This window comes from Herpailurus yagouaroundi, unplaced genomic scaffold (genome assembly GCF_014898765.1).
Source record: "Herpailurus yagouaroundi ecotype Mexico unplaced genomic scaffold, PumYag 355, whole genome shotgun sequence".
Taxonomy (NCBI): domain Eukaryota; kingdom Metazoa; phylum Chordata; class Mammalia; order Carnivora; family Felidae; genus Herpailurus; species Herpailurus yagouaroundi.
The window spans coordinates 5,033,412-5,059,613 of NW_024412572.1; the positions used below are offsets into that span (position 1 = coordinate 5,033,412).

Genomic DNA, 26,202 nt, shown 5'->3' on the forward strand with positions numbered 1-26,202 from the left:
GAAAAGTGGCCCGCAACATTTAAGAATGGGCCTGATATTCACAACTAGGCTTCAATTTGTTAGGAGTTAGCCATGGTGTTCTGTTGGACATAATAATCGCACAGAGCACGAACATCAGACACAATCTCACTCTGACTCCAAGAGAGACAAAAAACAAGACTACTTCATAATCATGTCTAAGGCCAGACGAAAAATCAGGCTGCTGTGCAAATCACAGAATATCAAGCACCTGGACAATACAAGTGACTACTGCTTCTTTACCAACCACAAATTGAGCCTGGCTCCATTCTTCTCATCTTCCAGATAAGAACTAAGATATACAATCATAGCATTACACCTGGTTACTGACAATAGCCAACTCAGAGAAAGGCCTCACTTTCCTAAACACTCCTGAAAATCACCAGACACAAGCCAAAACCCCATAAGTGTTTACTAACATTCTCTTAATTGGTGTGCATTCTTCCTTCTTGCGACATCAATGAACTCAACTTTGTTCAATCAGAGGTACATTCTTGGCGGTTTTTAACTGAGAATATTGGCAGAAATGAAGTTTCTACTGAGACACAGCAGAAACACTCATTTCCTCAAACCAAGTGACCCCTGCCTCTTTTATGGTATTCACATCTGAAACCTCTTGACTCTCTGCCTGTTTGGGAAATTATGCAGACCCTAGCAAGGCGGTAAGCTCAGAATTCCAGTGTTTCCTTGAGGCTTTTCTACTTTGAGCTTATTTTGTTTTCCTAGAAATTTGATGCTGAGGGACTTCTTTATTATCTAGTCATCTTTGGACTGTTCCCTGGTGAAATTGTTGAGTAGCCTTCTAACAGCTGCTCCAGTGTCTGTCTGTCTAATGTCTTAAGTGTTGTTTGTCTTTAGGTGGAGAAGTTGATAGGAAGAGCAGAGATGAGGGCCAAGAAGTCCATCCTTCAGCTGGTCTCCATGCCAGAGGAATTCAGGAGATCTCTTTGGATTAGAACCCTTTGGGACAGGCTTTACCTGAGGTCACCATTTCAAAAAGGCTTCTTCCCCAATTGGGTCATTGTGTTCTTCCAAGAAACTGCTCTCATTAATGTCTCTTCTGCCTAGAAGCTAGAGGACTTTTGGCTGGCCCCTGATTGGTGATAATCAACTTTTGGCCTTTGACAAAGCTCCAAGACACAAAGTATCCTTACAGTCTATTCCCTTTTCTTGGGGTCTTCTTTGTCTAAAATGGCACTTTTCTGGGCCAAACACCCACTGCTTTATTATTCTTGAACATGTTAAGGCATCTCCTTATTTCTCTAACACAATATAAGAGAAAATTTGGAATTGCAGTGGCTACTTGAGGGAATTTTGACATGAACCAGATGGTACAGATATAGTACAAAAAGTGAAGAAACCCTCACGAAGATCTTGTCATGTCTAAAAGAGAGATCATTTTGTTTAATATAAGAGACACAGGCTTTCTCCTTTGTTTCCATACTTCAGGGATTATTAAGTGCTGGCTTTTTATCATACAGTTTGATAAAATGTCAAGGGCCCAAGCTATTGTCTAAAACAGTATAATGTCACTCTCTTTCAAGTGTATATGTCAAAACCCATTTTTCTACAGCTAACCTTTTTACCTTTCCTTGCAGAAAGAATCTCATTAGCCTTGTAGTGATAATTTCATACTTATTGGAAGCTAGCTCCCTCTGATTTTGTTTCTGTCCTTCTATATTCTCACCCTTTGGAAATTATAAAGATAGCTGATCAAAAGCATCATTCAGTTGTGTGTGTGTGTGTGTGTTTATGTGTGTGTTCTAGCACTGTCTAGAATCCAGATAAACAGTCAAAAATGTCTACACAGGAAGTTGTTCAATTGTGTCCCTTTTTGTCAACACTAGAAAGCATATTTAGATAATAGTCTGTCTCTTACTCTCTCTCTCTCTCTCTCTTTTTACCACATTTGTGAGATAATAAGAGAAGGTTTTAGCTCCAAGATAGAGAGTCCTGGGCTTGATTCACAGTTCTTAAAAAAATTTACCATATACAAATATGTCAGTATGATGTTTTGCTTTGAACAAGGCCTTGGTTCAAGTTCATACTTCCCAAGTTTCTACATTGGTTTTATGATGTAGGTAAGTTATGCTGTTTCCATAACTTATTTAAAAATAAAAATATAGGGGGCGCCTGGGTGGCGCAGTCGGTTAAGCGTCCGACTTCAGCCAGGTCACGATCTCGCGGTCCGTGAGTTCGAGCCCCGCGTCGGGCTCTGGGCGGATGGCTCGGAGCCTGGAGCCTGTTTCCGATTCTGTGTCTCCCTCTCTCTCTGCCCCTCCCCCGTTCATGCTCTGTCTCTCTCTGTCCCAAAAATAAATAAATGTTGAAAAAAAAATTTAAAAATAAAAATATATACACATACATATAAAATTATATACAACTAAAAAGAATCAGGATAATGGTTCATTTGGGAGGTGTTTATGTAAAAGACATTGAGGTTCTGGCTCATCTGCTTCCTACTGTATTTTGACTCCTCTCCTTTCTTTGATCCCTTACAATCCACCTGTTTTTGACTCTCTGAGGTCTTCTGCCACTTCAGAAGAAATGAAACTCTTGTGGTTTTCTCCGACCTTAGCTACTGCTCTGAATTTAACTGATTTTTTACAAATTTAACTCATTTTTAAACATTTAAGGTGTTTAAATGTTTAACATGTAAGGTGTTCCCTTTTGGGGGAAAAGGGATTCCCTTTTGGGGGTGAAGAAATGTTTGGAATTAGAGATGATGGTTGCACAGCTTTGTGAATTTACTTCTACCTAAGGTAGAAGAATATTTATTTTTCTACGTGTATCTTCTGGTTCTTAAGTTTCTCTTACATAATCCAGACTTGATTCTATAAAAAACTGAACCTTACTCCACTTCAAGAAGATGCTTGTGCTAAGGTTATTACAATCATATCGGCAAAACTTAGCCCATTGAAAATGGAAACTACTATCAGGGCTCTTTTAGCTACAAGAGTCAATCTGTTCTTCCTTTGCAGGAACTATTTGAATCCACTCAAGGAATCTGCCCAAATTGAGGGACAAATACCTGGCTCACTACTGTTATGCTAAATGATGTTTATTCTCCCACTCCCAGTCTTTGACCCTCTAGGGGATTACTTCTCACATGGACATTGGGTTTACACCCACCTGAAAAACACTAACTTAACCTATGTATCCAGGATAGCTGTTAGAGACTTTCAGATGCTTCAAATCACTACCCTCCCATTGAATCACGTTCTCCTGAGAAGTATACTCAGAAACCTCCAAAACAGGCAAGCACAGAGTACAACATGCATACTCTGAGAGCTACAGTTCCCCCAGCAGGATATTCATACAGCAGAGAAAGATAGTCCAAACTTGTCTCTGGCCATAAACAGACACCATAAATGAAGCAGATTCTCCTCTAGAAATCCAGCAGATCAGTGTAAACTTCATTAGCCAGAGTTGATCATTGTGTGGATAATCATATGGCCCTAAAGTTTGTCTCAGGTAGTCAAAGAGAAATTTATATTGCAGTAAAAATGTCTTGCTATCCCATTGTCAATACTATAGGAAAAGCAGGGCAGTATGTGACTAAGTAAAAGAGAAAGCACCTGGCTCTCTAAAACAGACCCAGATGGATTTTAAGTACATGTTTTCATTGTCTGAGTTTTATAATCTGGGCTCTTTGACTTTAAGACCTGTCACAAGGAACAACTCAGCCTTTTGTTTGTAATGATTGCCTGTGTGGCAGTTAACTGATATATTATGCCCAGGGTCTTTGGTGCTACTGTGCAGGAATTATCAAGTCACAGGAGCCAGCAATTCACCTTGCAACAAAAGAAAGAGGAGAAGACCAACCCTTAGTCCAACTACACACTACACTCTCTGGACACCCTCTTGACCCTAATCAGTATAAATTCAGCAAAGAGCAAAATCTGGATGTCAAAGATAAATGTCCTATAGCTTGAGTCTGTCTCCATTGCCAAAAGGAAGAATCTTTGGCTGGAGGTCATTGATGCATTAATCTATCTTTTTTTTTTTTTTTTTTTTTTTTTTTACAAAAGGAAACAGAGGCTCATGGAGGTTAAGTGACTTGCCCAAGTTCTCACCGCTAACCTATAGCAAGGGCATAACTTGAACTCTGGTTGTTAAGACCTGGCCAGGAATCTGAGTACATCCTATTGAGTTGCCTCCCTCAGTATCAATGAGAGAGATGGAAAACTGGGGGATCATCAGACTTGCCATGCCGGAGCTACCAGCAGCTTTCCTTAGTCCCACAGAATGTCAGAGCTCAAGGAACTTTAGATACCATCCAGTCTAACTTCTCCAGAGAAGAAAAGTGACTTGTTCAAGGTCACACAGCAAATTAGTGGCAATATCCAGACGTTATCCAAGATCACCAGAGCTTGGTGCACTGAAACACCTTTCCATTCATCAGTGGCAGGTGCATTCATCCTTCCTGGTTGCTGGAGGATGTTATCATGTTCTGCTTCAGTGCCCTTCCTCCTAGAAAGAAATATCTCCAGACTGAGGTGGCCACTTCCTCTCTTTCAGCCATGTGGAATTTCTCTTATAATTTTAATTGAAACAAGGTCATCTACATTTCTTAAGTGACTGAGTCTATCTTGAAAGAATTCAACTCTCCTGTGTACGTGTGCACTGTTCTTCATGCCAAATGGAGAATGAGAAGCAGTGCATATACCCTTAACAGGAGGGCAAGCTACAAGCGCTGCCCCTTTGGAAACTTCTCAAGGCATCTTTCAACCCACCCATGCAATTATCTTCTAAGTTCATTCTCAGAATGGAGATTCCAAATTTCAGGATCTATTTATATCCAGATGACAGTGCTACTTCCCAGCTGAAAAAAACAAACTTTGGTAACTCCCTATGTCTTCAAAATAAAGTCACAAATCCTTAACCCATTATCCTAGGCCACCCGCTGTCTAGTTTAGCTCTACCTCTAGAGCTCACGCCCACTATTTCCTCTGCAGACACTTAGTCTCCCCTTCAGCAGATCAGATATACTACAAAGAACTGCTCCTCTTTCTGAATCCCAAATCTGTTCTCTCTCTCAGCAAATCAAATACACGTACCAGCGTAAACGTCTTTTCTTCCCTAAAGGTAGGGTCCCTAGTTTATTTTTGTCCTCCTTACTCAGCAGAGAGAGCCTCGCATATATCTTAATATTGAGTAAATGAATGAGTTATGCTTGAAAAAATTATACTTATCCTCCCCCTCTGTGCCTGGGAAGAATCAACTACTACTGAAAACAGATAATGTCTTTAGGTTTTCTCAACAGAATATAAACATAAAGCTCAAATGAGAAAGCAAGCTGAAGGGAGCGTGACATTGCTTTATTGGTAGGATCTTTTCTCTCTGAAAGTACACTGAAGAATAAGAAACACATTACACCAGGGGTTGAGATGGTATCTACTATCTTTGTGGTTTGTGTGCACTTTTAAACCAGGATTCATGGCTGGGGAAACAAAAGAACCTCTCTGCCTGTATAATTTTGTTCCTTTCCTTTATTGCTTTAAATAGGCAAGATGTGGTTTGCATTCCTTCCACCACTAATGTTGTTTGCTTTCTGTTCCTGAACAAAAATAACTTGCCGTTCATATTGCTCTCAGAGGTTGTTAAAGATCCCCTCCCCCTTATGCATTCCACTCATTTGTAACCAAGGTCTTGAGTGTTGCTAACAGAGGCTCCCTCGGCCCCATATCTTCTGTGATAAAGCAGCAAGTGGTGGGTCTAATTCTATTAAATACTGGATAATATCAGTATCCTTTAACCTTACTAGGAGAGTCCTGAAGCTGGAAGGATTATGTTGTATATACAGTTGCTCTAGGCAAGGATGTGTCCCAACATCCCAGGAGTATAAATATCGTCACCATCACCACTGTAAGGTGATGACAGCTTTTTACAGTTTACATATCTTTTTCCTGGTTATTCTTCCTCCTAATCATTAAAAGCATCTTGCAAGATAGGTGTTACTCTCTAGAGCACAGCCAAAAATGCTAAGTGGCCTGCTCTGGAGCACACAGCTTGGCACGGCCAACATTAAAAAAGGCAATGCCTTTTCCTCTAAGCTGCAGCAAACCTCCACTAGAGTTTTATGAAAGTCTAGCTTCTTGGCAATATGTAGAAAAAGCAACTATAACCTTCCTTGATATTCTAACCTAGCTAACAACCTTTTCAGTCTAGAGGAAATCCTCTAAAAGTCCAAGACAAGAACACGTGCTGCATACCTGCACTTGTAAACATTCACCCCTCAACTATCACCTTCACTCTGAAGCCAGAAACTAGAAATTCTCAGAGTAGCATTTCAGTCACTAAGGCTCACTTTCAGGGCAAGTCAGGATTTGGGTTCATGTCTCCCTCCTCCCAGATTTCTCTGATTTTACAAAAATCACACCCTGAATCTTAGGGCCATCTGCTAATTCCACTCTTTCTATATGCACTCCAGAGATTTCTACCACTCACCACCTCCAGTAAGGAGGGTGATCCCTCAACGTGTGTGGCAGTTAATGCTTGCCATGCCTCTTCCATCTGCCTGCAGTTATGTCACAAGATCTCAGAAAAGGACTAGCCAGGTCTAACAAAGACATTTCTGTGACTTCACAAACTGGCTTCTATCCATTCAACCCAAAATTAAAGTGCTTTTTGATATTGGTTACAGTCAGGGGGCTGCTGGCCCTCCTCAAGCACTTTCATTCCTTTGCATACCCTCAACCTGGCTTCCCTCTACCCCTGCCAGCAGCTTTTCATAGGAGCAATCATGACACTTGTCCTGAACCACATAAGGAGATTCCTAATGAGAATAAATGAATGACCCAACTTGTCTCTCTGTCTGAAACTTGGCCTGCACGTGAGGGACTTCCTGCTTTAAGAGAGGAGAGAGACTATCTCAGAATAAAGAAGAAATCGTGTCCACTAAGGAAGCAGTTCTCTCCAGTGAGGTCAGGGCAGGGCTGTTGGCAGCTTCCGTTAATTCCGTTGGGGCAGGCAAGTGGTGATTGGCAGTTAGTTCTGAGGTTGAGCTGAGGATGCTGGGATGGATTTTTAAGTGCACAGTTGACCCTTATGTCATGAGCCTAGCTTAAGTGCACAAGGAAATGGAATAGCAGGGAGAAGGGATATTCGCAAATAATGCCAAAACCTCTTGTTAGTCTTTGGCTTCCATATCCTTCCCCAAAACTTTAGCTCAGGTGCTAAGCAGCCCAACATCTCCCCCGTTCCTTCATGGAAGAGGTTCCTGCTGGCAAACCAGTAGCTGAAATGTTGGCAAGATAGAGGGTTGTAAAATTTACCCTAGATAATCTACAAAAAGCTTTGTTGGAGTTAGGTTATGCATCTCTGAATCTGAGTTAGGTTTGTTGGGTCAGTGACCTTGCTCACTTATTGGCTCAAGAATTGACAGAGGAAGTATCTAATAAATGCCTGTTGGATGGATGGATAAACAGCTAAATTATCTTTATCCTAGCCTGAAAATTGCCTTTACCATCACAGAGATAAAGCCCCAGCTGCTTCAGGCCAACACCTGTTGGAAGAATTCCAGTCGGTCAGCCCTAGGAAAGTGGGCAAGAAGAAGTCCTCAACAAGGCTAACACAGAGGATTTCCATCCTCCTTTTCTTGCCCTCACTTTCACTGTGGTGCTAAAAAATCCCATCAAGGCTAGTCATCAAAATAGCAACAGCAGGATACAAAAGAATAACTCTTTGTTATGGCCACTAAGAGTTTTCTGAAAACCTGGCTCTCTCCCTATAGCATTGCCTCGTGAGCATGGTGGTGACGAGCTTGGCCTCTGAAATCAGGAAGCCCCAACTTTTAATCCTGGGTCTTCTTATTAACTAGATGTGAGACTTTGGGCAAATTACTTAACCTCTCTAAACCTCAATTTCCTCAATCTGTAAAATGGGGATAATATTGGGTAAAGCACTAATAATATCATGAGTATAGTTAGTGCTCAATAAATGTATTTTATTACTCCTGCACTCTATCCTGCCATTCCCTTCTTTCTCCTCCTCTCCATTACTTCTAATGACATAACATTGTCTATGAACAGCCATAGGGTAGAATGACCAGAAAAACTAGGTGGTTTTGGACATCCCAGAAGTTATTTACAAGCCTAGAAGCAATCATTGTAGTCTGACCAACTGCCTGATCTTTTGAAAAGCATGATTAGCAGCTGATAGTGTCCATAAGCCCACATGTATTCCTAAGAATGACAGAGATGTGCATCCATTCATAAAGTAGCTCTTAACTGTTTAGAAGAAAAGCATTTTGTGCTCCCAGCATATCTCACATGGCACCTACAGTGCCAAGAGTCTGCTACTTAATCAGTGATGTCACCCAGAGAGATAAAGGTGGATTAAGCCTAGGTCTGTGAACTGGAGTAACCCACTTGTTAGTGGCTAAGTCCCCTCATATATAAAGCATAAGGTATTGGACTAGGTGCTCACTGAAGTACCGTTAAGTTTTAAGACTTAAGGTTTAAACAGTTCTATTTTAGTCCAGAGAGGGACCATAGAAAAGTAAAATACAGCTTAATGTCCTAGAAGGACAATAAAAATGTTTCTATTTGAAGTTAACCTAAAAAGTGGTATAGTTGCATGTAAATGCAATGGCATGGGAAGTCAAGTCTTCTCAAACATTTCTCAGCACCAGATGTGGCACCTGGAACAGACCAAAGGGGAGGCCAATAGATTCTATCCCCTACCCCTCTCTCAAGAGGACTCCATAGTGAGAAAGAGAAAGGGAGCCCCCAACTCTCCCTGCCCCTTCACTGGCCACTCTCAAGCTGAAAGTCAGGGGAAAGGGAGACTCTGAGGTCTTCCATTACTGCTGTAGACACTAACCAAGCCCCTCCCCCTCTATTCCTAGGTTTTGAGACTCTCACCTGCACTCCCACCCCCAAAACAGTCTCCCACTAGGTATTAGGCGTCAGCTGTGCTTCACCTGCAAAAGGTCTTCCTTTGCCAGTTTTTGGCACAAACTTTTGCATATTGTTTGCATAAATTTTCAGGTAGGGTTCAAGAGGCCTTGACTCCAATTATGCAGGAGAAAACATGACTGCATTTGCAGTAAAAGGCGACTATGGGGAAAGCATACTTGATCTGTTGTGGAGTGTTGGGAAAGGCGTGCTAACTATGTTGGCTGGGATGTCCATACTGTAGCCCCAACACCTGCCCCGCCCCCCGCCAGCTAACACTGAGGTCCAAGAAATTGGAGCTTTCTCAGTGTTGGCTTGAGGTCATGCCTAGTAGGTAGAAAAAAGCTTTTCCCAGTCATGAGGGAAGAATAGAGAGGGTGGGAAGGAGGACGAGGCCCATGTATTCCATCCAAGAGGAGCATTGAAAGCTGAGTGCCCAGGTTCAGAGCTATTCACTCCAAACTGTGAATGTATGATAACAACACAGAAGTTCTTGTGTTCTAGAGAGTCAAATCAGGCTATGACTTCCAAAATAACTGTTCCCAGAACAGCTCAACGAATGAAGGTATCTGGCTGAAAGATGGAAATTGGAATGCTTGCCCCTGCCATCAGCCCTCAGGCCACCTTCGCAGAAATTAATGACCATGCCTATTTATACTGCATGTCCACCTAACTTAAGAAAATTTCTTAACTAGAAAAGCAAGTGGGTGAGTACCAACCAAATAAGGCCAATCATTTCAAGTGGAGACCCTCTGAGCAAGCTGGCAAATAAACCAGGCTTTGACCTTCTTCCACGAGGTGTGGGAAAACCTCTTGTGATGACCACACATGAGGAGGGGCTCTGATTACAACCTCCGAAGGGACAAACTTTCCACTGATCACAGGGATCAGTGAAGTGAGACCCACAGCATGGCCACAAAGGCCACCAGAGCAGTCTAAAGTAGACACCAAATTTATTATTTGCCACACAAGGAGAGAGGCCCATTTCTTTAAGAAAGATCAGGAAGCCTGTCCAAACTGAAGGTAAATAAGAAAGAAACAGTGTGGAAAAGAAGTTCTGTCTGAACTTCTGATTGGCTCAGAAAGTACTTTGCAAACTTTGTTTTGGGATTGGTTGCTGTTCTGATTTTGTGTCACAGAGGTGTGGTCACAGGTGTCGACAGATCCTGGGCAGACCTATCATGCATGGCCCTGGGAGGCTGGAGTATGTGCCTGATCTCCCCTCCATGAAATTTTTCTTTGACACCCACTTTGGTTAAGAGTTAGGGTCCCTGGGGTTCCCCTGGCTGCTGAGTGGCTTTGTGCCTATTACTCCCACTCCCTTATCGTCATTGCCTATAACGGATGGACACACCTCTCTCCTGGCTCAGTGGATGATATAACTACATAAAAGCGTTTGGGTAATTTTGTTTAGCAGGTAGCTATATTTTCTAAACAGGAAAACTGAGGCACAGAGGCCCAAGCTCCAGTAAGTTGGGGAATATATGTTTAAAACATGACTGAATCCGAGGTGCGGGGGTGGGGAGCAGGGAAAGCTAATGGGAAAGATCCAACCAAATGTTAACTCTGCTTAATTCTGGGTGGTGGGATTGCAGGTGATTTTTATTTTCTTCTTTTCTGTATTGGTTTTCTACATTATTGTTTCCTGTATTGCTGTTCTATATTCTTCAAATTCTCTACTATGTGTGGTTTTGAGATCATATTTAAAAAAAAAATTTTTTGATGCAGCAAGGATGAGCTCAAGGTCAAGGTGACTGTAGTAAAGGTGTATGCACTCAGCAAAATCAGGACATTCTCCCCAACAGGAGTGGAGAATTCAGAGCTTGCAGCTGAGTCTGGAGCCCCCATGCTGGCCCAGCTCTGGGCTCCATCAAAGCCAGACAGGCCTGCCTTTCCTCTCCAATGACTCTGAGAGTGTGACAGTGCTGGCCTGGGCTCAGAAGCCCCCACCAGCTCTTGCAGAGTATACTCAGATGCTGGTGGAACAAAGACAACAAATAGCATGTCGTCTTTATGAGACACCTCCTCTGCAAGAAAAAAAGAGAAAGAGAGGGAGAGAAAATATTCCTCTGTTCTCTAAAAGTGGTGGGGAGCACAGTCCCACCCGGACTCTATTTTTTCTGGCCTTAGTGTTTCCATGGCAGGTATGGTCAGTCCCCAACCTTACAATGTTAGGACCTGAGCTGCACCAAGAAAATGCACGTCTGACCTTTGTTTCTAAAGCCTTTGAGTTAAGAAAGCCCACAGCTTCTGTTCTGTTGTTCACCTACTTTCCCTGCTAGAGAGTTTCAATTCTTCCTGATAACATTCTTTTTTTCCTCTCCCTCTCCATTCAATATTTAGTCAAGGGGGAAGAGATAGTGGCCGACATCAATATTTCAGCCCCTTGTCATCTGGTCCTCACTGCACTCTCTCCTCCATGCCAAAGCCGCTCAACCCTATAACTCTCCCTCCAGAGTCACCTTCCTGACCATCCACTCACATTCCTTGACTATTTATTCCTGCCCCATTGGATAGATTCAGAAGGATCATCCTGGCCATTTCACAAGGGAAAGACTTTGTGAATTGAGGAACAATTGGGCTAAACAACAAATTACTCACATTGCTAAATTTATGCCTATATGCCCTGACTTTCCATCTGGAGTTTTGCATGTGGATTCAGAGATTCTGGGGGTCCTCTGATATTCTACAGAAAATGGCACAGGTGGATGTGTGTGGGTGTTAATTTTTCTCTTGGGAGGGGGATCCATAACTTCCATTAGATTTTCAAAGAGGTCTTTGATACAGAAAAATGCCCAGAACATTTCATCTAATGGCTCCACCCCCTAGGTTAGACAGAAATTCATCATCCCAGTAGAAATTGTAGCTTGGCCACAGAGGATGGTGAAGCCAGAGGAAGGACAGTCAAGGGAAGGCCACCAAGTATGTTCTCAGAGGAGGTGGTGTGTGGTGTAGTGGCCTAACTAGCATATACTTTGATGTGGTCACTGGGAAATGTGGTTCAAAGGAGGAAGGAAAGAAGCATTCATTGAGCACCTACTTGACGGTGGGGAGTTGGGCTAAACAGTTACTATACATTTTCTTGCTACAACTTCACACATCCTCTGTGAGGTAGGACTTATTATCCTCATTTTACAGATGAGGAAACAGGCTCAGAGAAGTTAAGGAACTTCCCCTATGTCACATAGCTAGGAAGAGACAGAACTGGATTTAAAACTAGGGCTGTGTGGCCAAAGGTCTGTGCTCTCTTTCACTACATTTTATAGCTCAGTCTCATCTCTTGTGTCCCTGACATCGTCATAAGAGGGAAACAGCCATGTCACTTGATACCTTGGAGATTCAGGTTCTCTTTACTGCAAAAATGGAAATTCAGTCTGTCCCTTCCTCCCCTCGCCTGTCTGGCTGTTTGTCAAGGTGCAACTAAGGGAGGCGGAAGGACCTATCCCTATTCAGTTTAGCAGACTCAACTCCACCATCTCTCCCCTCAATCCTCCATACCAGGGGAGGGATGGGAGGTTAAGGCAATGGGCCAGGATGGCCTCAGTAAGCCCAGAGCCCAGAGAGTGGGTTATGTCACTAGCAGCTCTCTGTAAATTGGAGTGCTGGCTCAGCCATGACTAAGGAGAAAGGAAGGGCATGGCAGAGTGCTGGACCTAAAGCTTTCACTGAACAGCCCTCACCTTGCATGTGTGATAGCCTCCTCATGGCTAAGTGAGTAGCAGTTTCTTTGTTCAACGTGGCAAGGACAGAGGAGAAGAGTTGATCCAGTTTGGGGAGGAGGGGGAGGGCAGAAGCAGAAGGAAGTCAGTGCCCCACCTCTCCACCAGCTCACCCTCCTTCCATCCTGTCTGAGGGTCCTTGTCCTCTCTTGTTTAGGCCCCCTCCCCGCAGGCTTGGTGGCACCTTCACCCACCTCCATCTTCCACTTCCAACCCACCAGCCACAAAGTGTGAGTTAGTTAATCATAATGTTTTTGTGAGGGACTGGGAGCCATCCATTCGCTGGAACTTAATCTCCCACTTGAGAAATGTCCAAAAGGGTGGCTTTCCCCAACCCCTCCCTCCCTGGCCCCTTCTCCTTCCCTCCCTCAAAGCTCAGCCTGAATGACTTCCTTTGTGGTGGGCTTCCCTTCTTTTCAGGCCCCCTCACCCCTCCTCTACAGCACTTTCACAGAATGTGGTCTTTCATTAAGATCAGTGATTCATTTCCCATCAAACTTTAAATATTCCTCTCTGAAATGAGTAATCCCGACTTTGAAGGGAGCCATGCAGTGACAGCCCCGCCTCTATCTGATTCCCGCCACCTCCTGCCTTTCCCCATTTAAGGCCTTGAAAATCAAGAGGGAGAAGCCTTGGTAAGTGAGCCCTTAGTTGAATCAGGAACCAGAGTTGGGGGAGGAGACTTGATGCAAACATGTGAATCCAGGACGCCCAAGCATCCTAAACCAGAGACAGTGAGGGAGGGGGTAGGTTGCCGGACCTGGAGACCCTGACAATCCTTTCCAGCCCCAATTTTTAGGAATCTGTTATAAGCCTTTGGTGGCACCTATAAGGACCTCTGATAACATGGTAGAGATATCCACAAAGCTTTCCAACACACAAGCAGAGAGGTGTGGGTATGCCTATGTCCCAGGACTTGGTTAGCATTGTCAGAAAGAGCTTCTGACAGCAAGTGACCACTCACTTGGCCCTTGACCACCCACCATGTGGCTTTGGCCCTCGTTCTTAGCTCAGCTCGCTCATGTGCCCCTGGGCAGGCTTTTCTTAAAACCTCTGTTCCCTCTCAAGTACACACCCAGATGTGAAAAAAAGCAGCCTATTATTCCACATGGGTCACCATGCTTTGTACCCTGTGACACCACCACCCTGACCACAAATGTTTGGACATAGGATTAGTGCCTGAGCTGACAGCAGCCACCTTGAGATTAACAGCCGCCCATGACACGGCCTTGCTGGGGACCTGGAGTTCAAAGAAGCTTAGAGAGACCAACGGGAGATCAAAACAGAAGCCGAAAGGCGCCCTGGGGGCAGCAGGCATTTGGCCATGGAGATGAAAGAGCTGACAAGGGCTAGAAGCATAGAGAAAGCAAACTCATGGTTAGAGTTGGTGTTTGCGCTGGGTCCCCAGGATGGTCAAGTTCTCTATGAGGCTAAGAGCTAGACTGTTGCCCAAGTTGGCTTATTTCCTTAGGTATCCTTACAATAAGCCCCCATTACCTGAGGTGGCCTGAGTATATCACTGCTACTTGATACCTGAAAGAGCCTGTTCTAAATTTCCTGTGACAAACACATGAGACAACATATGTTGAGCACTCAGACAATGCTCCACTAGAGGCTAGACTTAGACTCCATTGCGGGCATGGGGCAGGTGCTGAAAGCCCAGACTTAGGCATTGGTCCTGAAAAATGGAATACATGGCCAGGAGAGTACAAGGGTACCAACCGTTGGGCCACATCAGGACTCAAATCACAGGGAGCCTGAGATAAGATATGTGGTTGGGACATACAGGGAAACAAGCCAGTGTGGCCAAGCCCCAACACCCAGCTTGACTCCTAGACCAGTGAGAATAAGGCACAGCCTCTGAGTGAGCCGGTTTCAGCCCATTCCTCCCTGACTGTGGAAGGGTGGAGTTCATCTTCTAAAAGATGTCTGTTTACTCAGTGGTCCCCAGGTTTTCACCCAAACACATCATCCCCAACCCTACTTTGAGGTCACTTTGGCATGTGGAGTGTAGCCTCTGGAATCTCCCCATGGAAAGCAAGGTCTTTCCATGTCCTACCCCTCTTGACAACACCAGCAGCAGTAGCCTCCTAATGTCTCGGGCTTTGCAAGGACTTACTAGAAGTCTATATATTTCCAGCACACTCCCTTAACTCCTCCATCTGATACCCCACCAGCTTGTATAAACCACCACCTTTAGGACCTGGCACCAGGCCCTCCACTCAGTGGGAGCTTCATAAACAACCACTGAGGGATGAGGCCTTCGGAGTCCTGGAGATGATCTTTGTACTAATATATGATACCATCCAGGAGTATATTTTTACTTCTCTCCCCTATCAGGTCATATGCTCTGAACAGGCAGGTATGGATTTTTTATTGGTTCCTTGTTGTTTTGTTTTGTTTTTCCTTTGAAATGACTGCTAAACTGATATTCCACCTATGAATATATGGGGCTTATTGAACAATCCTGTGATTGACGTTTCTGGCCTCCCTCTCCCACCAAAGATGCTTGCTCTTCAGGTCTTTAGGTATTTTTACAGCATCCTTCAGGGGAGCCAGCGTCTGCCTGAAGTGACCTAGGCTATGGTGCTGACTCCTCTGCCCTTTGTGGTCCCCAAGACCAGCCAGTTTTGCAATCCAGGGCTTCACCATCCTAAGAGGCCTGGCTCAGAAAGCCCAGTCTAGGGAAGCTGAGGTCCTGGGAAGAGACCTGGAAGATAGCCAGCCCCGTTCCTAAGCCTGAGGGATCTGGGAAACCATGGGAGGGAATTGTTTGTGAAACAAGAAGCTTCCAGGCCACACCGTCACCCTTCACATTACAGTCCTCAGATATGGGCCCTTAATTACCAGTAGAAGGACCAGAATGCTGAATGTGACCCAAGGCCACCTTGCCCAGGGGAACCCCAGCCCAGGAAAGCTTCTGAGAGATCACTTGGGACATTAACTCTTGCATCTATCTGTTGGGGAAAATGCAGGACAGAATGGCTAGAAATAATTTTCAAGTTCTATTTCAGACTCTTAAAATTTGCCAATAGGTTCTCTTCCCTTCATGGTGTTTGAATGAAACCAAGAGGAAAGGGTCACCATTTCCTCAGCTCAGCTGTCTGGAAGCCAAGCAGACCTGGCACTTTCTTAAAGAAAATTGCAGGTCACTGGGAAGAGGTTTTCATGCTCACTGTCATTAATAATTTTGACGTGGTGTTCTGCAGGTTATTTATGTGGAGAAGACACATCTTACCTTCTCTGCTCCTCAGCTGCCACAGAAAAACGGCCACAGTTTTCTCGTGAAATGCCATGAGGCACAATAGATCAAAGTGATGACTGGGATCAAGGAAATTAGCAACATCACGGCAACCCAGTTAAGGCAGTTCCCATGGAAAATGTTCCAGAGCCTTCCCTTAAGTGAGCCATGGTGCAGGTGGAAACGTGGAGTCCTTAGGTGATCATATTGTGAGGTGACCTAATTGGGTGGAAAAATCCACATGGCCTCTTGGTTAACCAACTCCATAGGGTTCTGACTGCTAGAGTACAAAGGCCTAACTAAGCACCTGCATACACCTGGTGGCCAATTACAATAATTGTAGGCCAAGCAACTGGAGAAAACAGGCAGCCTCCTAGATTTTGGCTGGGCAAAAACAAACTCATAAACCAATGGTAAATAGGACAACAGTAATAGAACATTGCTCACCCCAACTAGAAGACGGATCTTTTTGCAGGTGGGTTTGTGTTAGACACCACTCCGAGTGCTTATCGACAGTGGGGTGTGGTTGAAGGAGCACCAGACAGAAATCAGAAGACCTGGATTCTAGGTTTGACTCTGTCACAACTAGCTGTGGGACTTTGGGTGAGTTACTTCCCCTCTCTGGGCCTAAGCATGCTGGTCTGGAAAATAAAGGGGCTACATTAGACCACCTCCTAGAGCCCTTCCAGCCTGAAACTTTGAACCCATGGCTATTTCCTTGGCAACTCATGAGTTAATCATATAAATAGAGCTCTTCTCTCAAGACTGGCTCTTGGAGTAGTTTCATTTCCTGATCAAAGTAAAACAACACTGGCGTAGCCCAACAATGGGGTCTGTTCACCCCATTGTTCACCCTGGGTCCCAAAACCCTTTCAGAGTCAATGAGCTCAAAATTATTTTCATAATAAAACTAAGATGTTATTTGCCTTTGTCACTGTGTTGACACTTGTGCTGGTGGGTAAACTGTGCCTTCACACAATCAAGGCAGACCTGGCCGCTGTGTCCTTCCCAGCTGGGGGCCTGCAGAAGGAAACAAAAAAACAAAACAGTTTCACTTAGGAATGTCCTGGATGAAGCAGTAAACAAGTTAATGAAAACTCAACTCCTGAATATACTTTTTAAAATACTCCTTGTGACGATGAGGGAAGTATACCTAAAGCAATATGGCTGTGTATCAGAGTAAGATGCTTGTCTTGAGGAAAAGCACATGCGTGATTGAGCTGCAGGCTGAACTAGTCATTTCTTACATGAAACATTAGTTTTGGAAAGGACAATTTATAGTCTGAATGTGTAGGCTTTGGTATTTGGTGGCCATTTTTTTTTTCCAAAAATAAGTAAGCAGTCACTTCAAGGAAGACAGTTAATAGTATTTCTTGCCAGTGACAAAATTTGAGCTTTCAAAAGGAAATCAGACTTTTGGAAAACTTGTATCTGTTATGGTGACCTTGATAGTATCCCAGTACTTAAAACTTTGCTAATAAAATTGCTAATAAAATTAACATTAACAAATGTAATTTCTTTTATATTGTGCAATGAGACATGTCAACATTTAAAAGACCTGCATAAACATTTTCCGAATAATGTATGATGTTACAAAATCTCACATGGATAAGAGATCCATTTAAAGTTTAAGGTAAACTGGGGCGCCTGGGTGGCTCAGTCGGTTAAGCATCTGACTTCAGCTCAGGTCATGATCTCACGGTTCATGGATTCAAGACCCGCATTGGGCTCAGTGCTGACAGCTCAGAGCCTGGAGCCTGGTTTGGGTTCTGTGTCCCCCTCTTTCTCGGCCCTTCCCGTGTTCATCCTCTGTCTTCTCTCTCTCTCTCAAAAATAAACAAACACTAAAAAAATAGAAAGTTATTAAAGTTTAAAGTAAACTAGTATATTTTAACGTAACAGAGTAGGAAAATTTCATTAATATGGATTGAGATTTCCACATTACAAGTAACCTTTAGGAAATCACCACTTGCTGAGTTTTGGTGTAGAATCAAAGAAGACTATGCACACTTAATTTAAAAGCTATTAAAATGTTTACCCCTTTTCCAGCTACATATCTAGGCAAGGCTGAAATTTCACCATATACTTCAACCAAAACAGCATATTGCAATGGACTGGATGCAGAAACAGATATAAGGATCCAGCTGTCTTCTATAAATTAAGACATTACAAAGATTTGCAGAAATATAAAACAGTGGTTCTCAACCAGGGGGATGTTGTCCTCCCCCAACCCCAAAGGGAAATTAGGACATTTTTTTGGTTGTCGTAAGTAGGAGGAGGGGGTAAAAGCTAACATTCAAGTGGATAGAGGCTAGTGATACTGCTAAACATTGACAATGCACAGGACAGCCTCCTACCATGTAGAAAGATCTCGTCCAAGAGTTCAATAGTGCCAAGGTTGAGAAACTGATACGAAATAATGCCACTGTTTTAAGTTTTTTACTTCAAAAACATTTGTTAGCATACAATGGGCTTATTCTTGTCATTTTTATCTTTTAAAATTTTTTAAATGTTTTTTTTTTTAATTTTTTCAACGTTTTTATTTATTTTTGAGACAGAGAGAGACAGAGCATGAACGGGGGAGGGGCAGAGAGAGAGGGAGACACAGAATCGGAAACAGGCTCCAGGCTCCGAGCCATCAGCCCAGAGCCTGACGCGGGGCTCGAACTCACGGACCGTGAGATCGTGACCTGGCTGAAGTCGGACGCTTAACGGACTGTGCCACCCAGGTGCCCCTGTTTTTATTTATTTTTGAGACAGAGACAGAGCATGAGCAGGGGAGGGGCAGAGAGAGAGGGGAGACACAGAATCCGAAGCAGGTTCAAGACTGTGAGCTGTCAGCACAGAGCCCGACACGGGGCTCGAACTCACAGACCGCGAGATCATGACCCGAGCCAAAGTCGGACGCTCAACCGACTTGAGCCACCAAGGCGCCCCATCTTGTTATTTTTAAATGAGTTATTAGGGTCTCTTAATTTTACAATTTTAATGTATAATATGGTAACTATCAATAGATATAACCCACATAAACAAAAGCTCTGGTGTCTTCAACAATTTTTAAGTTAATAAAGGGTTTCTGAGACCAAAAATTTTTAAGAACTTTTGATACAGACTGAATGTGTTGAGCACCCCTATGCATTAACCATTCTAAAAAATAAGAACATTTTATGGCAGGTGTGCCCACAGATGCGTAGTTTCTTCTCAAAAAAAAGGGAGGTATCTAGACTGAGGCAAAGTAAAGAGGTCAGTGCAGGGGTAAACAATAGCAATTTAAGTATCCAGTATGTGTCAGGCCTTGTGATCACTGGTAGTCATGCAACCATAACTGAAATGCATCCATTGTTCCCAAAAAGCTTACTGTCTAGAAGGGAAGAGAGACACATTAGCATAAATTTTAGCTAAAATATGGGTAAGAAGAGGGAAATATACGCAGGGAGTATGTGGGGAGGAGCCTTAGGGTTAGGAGTAGGGCAAGGTTGGGGAGACAGGGAAGTCTCCCCAGGGAAAGTCATGTCTGAGTTGAATCTTGAAGAATTAGTAGGAATTTGGTTACTGAGAGCAGGAGGGGCACTGAGGAGAAGGTGGTGTTCCAGGCAGTAGGAACAGCATTAGCAAAGGTACAGAGATATAAAAGAGCATGGCAGATTTGGAGAAGATATGAAAAGGTTGTAGAGAAAATGAAAAAAACACATACTAGATATGCCCCCTAACAAAATAAATCTATGCCCCCAATAAAATTAAGGTATTTTAAAGTAAAAAAATAACAACTCTGATAACACCAAGTATCTCTAGTTCTGGAAGAGGATAGGCTGGTTCATAACTTAGGTATACTGCTACAAAGTACCTGTTTTGGAAAACAAAAATGAGACCTTGCTCTTTTATCTTGCTGCAACATCAAATGCTCTGCACTCACTTCCCTCCCAGTGCACTCTTTTTTTCTGTCTTTACACCATTTCTATCTCTGGCTCACAAGGGCTTCCCAGGAGGCTTATTGTGGGTCAACACATTATGCTGGGAATGGACAAGGAGCCTTTCTAGCTCATTAGCATGAACCCCCTGGAACTGGCTCTACATTTTCCAGAAAGGTTTCCTGTGGTTAGTTTACATAAACACACGTGATACTGTTTTTCCTACCAAGGAAGCTGGTCAAAGTGGTTGAATGTTTATTTCAGAAGCAGTATGTCAACACCATTCTGGAAAACTGGAGCCAATTTGCTGTACTAAAAGCCCACTGGGGTGGGAGGAGTTCCTCCCTCCTTACACAAAATAAAAGAGGAGAGGGAAAAGAAAAGGAACATTTGTAACAGTAATCACTGTCCATCTATTCCTACCAAGAGACTTGGTCAAAGGTTGAACTAATCCGGAGGACACCCTGGCATTTGCCCAGGACCCCAGGGGAGAGCCTGCCCTTTCCATTGGTAGGCTACAGAAGAAGACTGCATGACACGCATCTGGGACTCTTGCTTTCAATAGGAGTCTGATTGATTGACATTCCTTGCATTAAGGAGGGCTACTTAAGTCCCCAGCCCGGGGCCTCGGCTCCCAGGAACCCCTTCAGGAGGCCTGTGCAGGCTGGTGTTGGGGCAGCCAGTGAGGGTTAAATCAGGATGGGCGTTTTCCCAGAACAGCATGCAGCTGAGGCAGTGCCTCAGGAGTGAGACTATGCACAGTGGTCAGGATGGGGGATTAAGGCAGTAGGAAGGAGGGCTGGCTTGCATCCATCTGCAGGTGAAGGTGGTTGTATAAACAGGAGAAGGAAGCTATCGAGAAAAGTAGGAGGCCCAGGGGCATGTTGAGATGGGACTCTTAGAGCAGACTGGGGCAAACAGCAAAGGGGTGAGGATACCAGCAGTGAGTGAGTGAGTGGATCCTTACAGGCTACCTGGTTCAGGGGCAGGCAACCTAACTAAAAGAAGCTCATCCATAGGGACTTTGGCTTGCACCCCTCTTGCCAGTAAGCCAGTGATTGAGAATCACTCTTGGACTCTATGAACGTCTACAGACCAACGCTCAGGAGGGCAGTGAGTGTGCCCGAGGACGTGAGCATTGTGAGAAGGGTGTCATATGTGTCCCCAGGAGGGCCTTGGCCTCCCCCCCATCCAGGTCCAAGATGCAGGCCTGGAGTGAAGCCTTATCAATCGAGTTAAAATCCAAGTGGAATTATATGGGACCCCATTGGTGGGGCCAAGAGATAGATGGCTCTCCCAGCTGGGCACCAACCCCAGTAATCACCACCCTGGTATGCACTCCACCACTGCAAAACAGTAGGTTCCTGCTTCAATGACAAGAAGTGCAGCTTGCATGCATCCTATAGTACATGCATGGGTATTGAAATCATTGCTAAAAACAGATACTAAGCTGGAGAGCACTTCATTTGCAGAAGGCACCAGTGTCGGATGTTAGGTCAGAACAAAGATCTGTATGCACCAGCTGTTACCTCCACCTTCCACCCCCCTCCTCTGTGTCTGTTAAACCCATCTGGCAAGCAAACAGAACCAATCAGCACAGCCCTGATCCCCCCAGCCCCAGCCCCAGGAATCCCGAGAAGAGTTTGTTGATACAGACCACCAGCATTCAGTCATTGAAACACGGTAGCTGCAATAGTAACAATTATTTTTTAAATAATAGCTGAGTGCCAGGTACTGGACTAAGCTCTTCACAAACATGAAGTCATTTAATGAACAGTAGTTGGTATAGCTTTTTATTAGCAACTGAAACCAATAAAGTGACTTTACCTGAGTTTGGTGACTAAAACTAAAGCACAGGGTAATGGCACCAACTCAGTAGCACTCTATACTCTGTCCCGGCCCCACCCTGACTGGGAAGGAGGCTGCTGGGCTGCCCCCACAGCACCAGGTGGGGTGAGCATTTCCCTCTTTCAATGCTTGTTTTGTGTCAGCAGTAATGACAATGAGAAGACAGAGGACAATGTGGACGCATGTCTGGCTTCATGATTTATACTCCCAATCTGATTCAAAGCAGGAGTGGGAGATCAGCACCCACATGGGGGCTTTCTCCACCCTGAAGCACCAAATAACCCTGTTAGGGTTCCACTTCACTAAAAATGCCTCTTCAAAACAACCACTCCTTTCAATGGTACAAAGCCTTCCCTCCACTGTCTCCCTGGTCTTTCCCCCAAAGAGAACTAGCGGGAACCACCGGTGGCCATGCTTTTAAAGACCATGTGTTTCCTTCACCCATGGTCTTCCCTTCCAAAGCCACACTATGGGGCAGAGTCCGTTGCTGGGACCAGCAGCAGGGAAACTGCACAAGGCAGCTTCAACATTCCTTCTGCCCACCACCATTGGTCCTCTTCACTGTTGCCATTGGAAGAAGGCAAACCCGCCACTCAACTGCCTGAGTTTTCTCCTTGTCTTGCTCTCTCGTTCCATGAGTTCCCGCAGCCTGCACAGTTTCCATGCTTCAATCAGAATTGTGCTAGCTGTAGTAACTGTCATGCCTTTCCCTTCCCACTCATAGAAAGTTGACCTCTAAATTTCCCCTCTGACCAAGTCTTTCACTCAGCATTTACTGATCACAAGACATGTCTAGAGAGAACTGAGAGCATGACTGGAAAATCAGATTTTGCAAAAAGACTTAAAAGTGGCTGATGTTGGAGAAAAGCTGCTTGCCTCCCTAGGATTTTGCCCTAGTAAGGCTAGCTCTGGGGCTGCCAGAGACCATGATCCCAAGATATTTATCTGAACTAGGTATTCTTCCCCTTGTCCCCATCCCCTTAGAGGTCCACAGGCCAAAACAGTACAAATAGCAACATGACAGAGCCAGAATGGAGAAGAAGTCTGGGAGGACGATGGCCGGGTATAGAGACATGAAGTCCAGGAAGGTACTGCAGGAGGAGTAGGGGTATTTGCCAACATCTGGGAACAGTACTTTCCTTGATCCAGAATGGCTGCAAAAAGAGCGCCATAGCACCTCTGATAAGAAAGGAAATTAACCCAAATCCTTGTCTGGGTTCTAGGCTAAGAAGGAATAGGACAATGAACCACTCATTACTGGCTATGTCCATAGATGTATGGGAGTGCATGAAGACTTTTAGACCACCCTTTACACTATATATTGAAACTATAACAGGGAGATGTGATAGAGTGAGGGGGGGGGTGTACCTTGAATTGAGTTAAAAAATATGTTTAAGCTGAAATTACACCTTTAGAAAAGATTCAGTTATAGGAAGATTTGGGGAGCGTGCATCACAGGAAAAGATGCTAATTCAGGTCTGTGAGGTAGGAATAAACTTGGAGATCAGAGAGAAAGGCTATTGTGGCTGAAGTGTACTGTGAGGAAGGAGAATGGCAAAGGCCAGCATTGAAGAGGAGGGCAGGGGCCTGGTTCTTTGGAGCCTGTAGGCCAGGGAAAGGTATCTGAGTTTTATCACAGATCTGATGGACAGCTCTTGGAAAGCTTTAACCAGGAGGGTGATGGGGTCAGTCTCCACTTAGAAAGATAACACCAGATGGTCCATGGAGAACACCCAAAGGGAGAACAAGCAGAAACATGATTCCCATGTAAGAGACTACTGCAGCATTTTCTCGTGGGCAAGAAATTATGGTGGCTTTGACCTGGGTGCAAGTGGTGGAGGGAGAGAGAGCACCACATCAATCTAGGAAGCGCTTTGGAAATAGTCTTGACCAGACTTCATGTAGACTGAATATGTGTCAGGAGGGGAGAAAGGGAATCAAGGATAATCCCTAGGATTCCAGCTTGAACAACTCTAGGCACATGGTGAGGCTGTTTAGTGGGACGGAAGAGGTGGTGTGGTGAAGCAGGTCTGGGAGTCGTTAAGAAGTCTGGTTTTAGACAAGCTGAATTTGAGACTTAATAGGTTATAAAATAGAATGCTATCCTGGACCCAGAATGCCTCCTGAAGCTGTGGCTTTTTCCCCAGGCTTTTAAGCTCTACCAAGAGGATCGCCTACAGAGTCCACAGGGTTATTTGTCCTCTTCAAGGTCATCAAACAATAGCTTTGTCCTTGGTCCATTCATTCATCCATTCATTCGTCTCACACACACACACACACACACACACACACACACACACACACACCTGTGGAGTCCCAGAAGGAAGGTCTGCACTTCCCTTCAATCTACATAATAATTCAACCTATAGAGGCCTTTAAATCCAAAAGCTGTCATTATACTGTTTAGATACAGGCACAGAAAATTACAAATGAGGCCGAAGCACAGCCTCCAGTCCTCTAGTAGAGAATGCCTCTCAGGAATGACCCCAGCCTGGTTTGCTTAGACTCTGCCCCAGGCCCGGCTCCAGAATGCCAGCCACTTTGTGGTCTGGATGGGAGTTTCCTATTTCCCCTCCTGAGGAAACCAGCTAGGCACAGCTGAAGGGACTGGGCTGCTCATTTGGAGGGGTCAACAGGTCTGGAGCTAAAGATTGCTCAGGAGCCTAGGCTGGAGCTACCATCAGCTCCCTGTCTCTCCACCTCCCTGTACAGTGTTCTAGAAGATAGGCTCTAAGAAGTCACTTTCCTCTATGTCTTTGGGGACTTTTTTTTCATTTTCACTTTTGTATTTCTGCTTTCTCTGTTTAAAAAATAATAATAATAGCTGTCCTCTAATTAGCTTTTTGATGATTTTATCAAGTTTTCAGATTTTTCCAAGTTCCAAAACATTTATTCTGCTCTCCTTGTGTTTCTTTCTTCCATTTCTAACTTTTTTAGCTAGATGCTTAATTGTCCAATTCACGTCCACACTTTTGGTTTAAGCATTAAATGCTACGAATTTTCCTCGTTACATAATACTGGCTCTATTCCACAGATTTTGATATAAAGTGTCTTCATTGTTAGTATTTTCTAAATAATTGTGCAGTTTGGGTTTTACGGTGATTTTCTCACTCAAAATTTGTTCAGGGGAGTTTTAAAATATCCACAGTTGTTTCCACTTTGATTTTTGTGACTTGTTTCCAAATTTCCTGAAATGTAGATACAGAAAATAATCTCTATCAGATAAGTTTTTCAAACAATCATGAGGTCTTTTTTGTAGTTCAAAGGGTGAATTTTGAGGAATGGTTCATGTTCACCCAATGTTGAACATGTGTTAAATATTTTTAATGACATTATGCAGATATTTTACACCCTAGGAATTTTAAACCCCTCAAGTGGAACCATATGCTGAACCAGCAGACCTTTGTGTGTGTGTCTTGAGGGATGGTCAAAGATGACTTTTTCCCTCCTTCATGTATTCATCTCACAAACATGTGGGGCACCAAACACCTACTCTGTGCCAGGCCCTTCCTCCGGGAACACATGAGTGATGCAGCCCAGTGGTATGGATGGGCATGCACTTGCCACATGGGCAGTGAGAGCAAAGTCTTTCCAGGTGGAGGGGGCAGCAAATACAGCAGATGGAGTGATTGGTTCCTCGAGGGCCACTAAAGAAGTTCAAGTAGAAGAAAGAGAAGCCCCTGGCAAGGTTGAGGACATGTGAGTCTTTCATTGTTTCTGTCCTCTCCATTCCCTTCCCCACTCTGTCCTGGCGTGTTCAACCCTACTTGCCTGGTGCAGGTGTCGCCTGGACAGATGTGGCAGTGCAGCTGGCCGTGGTGGCCACAAGGCACTCCCTCCGTGGTACCTGGAGCCCCGTGGCAGAACTTCGCGCTGTGGATGAACTCAGGAGACACCACACGCGAAGCTTCGTGGAAGAAGTACCTGACAAGGATGTCTTGTTCTCTGGGTATCAGTGACAGTGGTGGAGTGTGCCATGGTAGTTCCTGTGTTCTTGGTTATAGGCAGAAAGATCTTCCGTACAGAGAGATGTGTTCCGTAAGGAACACATCATTAGCAGTTGGGCAGTTATTCTAGTAAAACGCAAAGGTCTCGAGTTTCACCCTGTGATGAGAAAACACCAGAGCCCTGGACACGCCCAATCCTGTGATTTGGCCTGTCACACACTTCATAGCACACCAGCTAGCAAAAGAGGAGCCTCGATGTTCAGATCAAGAAGGGCAAATGTCTGACTCTTCAAAAAAGTTCTAAGTTCTGAAAGAAGTTAAATCCACCAGAATAAGAAGCTAAAACATGCTTAAAATTGTTACAGGCAACTGAAGAATACTCAGGCTCTCCTTATTGATCTATAGGACCTGTGTGGAAAGGCAGACAGAGTGAGTCCCTGCAGGAACATTCTCTAATGATAAAAGCACCGGCAGCTTCCCTTGGAGAGGAGACGCAGGTGAGGACTTGGGATCAGGAAGTGAAGAGCAGAGATGACTGGTACTCCCCTCCTCTTGGAGCCAGGAGGAGACTGACTGAGGTGGCAGAGTCAAGTACACACCAAACACCAAGGGCAGGGAGAA

At 44.3% G+C, this 26,202-nt stretch overlaps 1 long non-coding RNA gene across 1 annotated transcript in view; it reads left to right on the forward strand.

Annotated features, from left to right (window-relative positions):
- LOC121022056 (uncharacterized) overlaps positions 1 to 26,202 on the forward strand; it is an 82,037-nt gene that overhangs the window by 29,225 nt on the left and 26,610 nt on the right. The window lies entirely within an intron of this gene.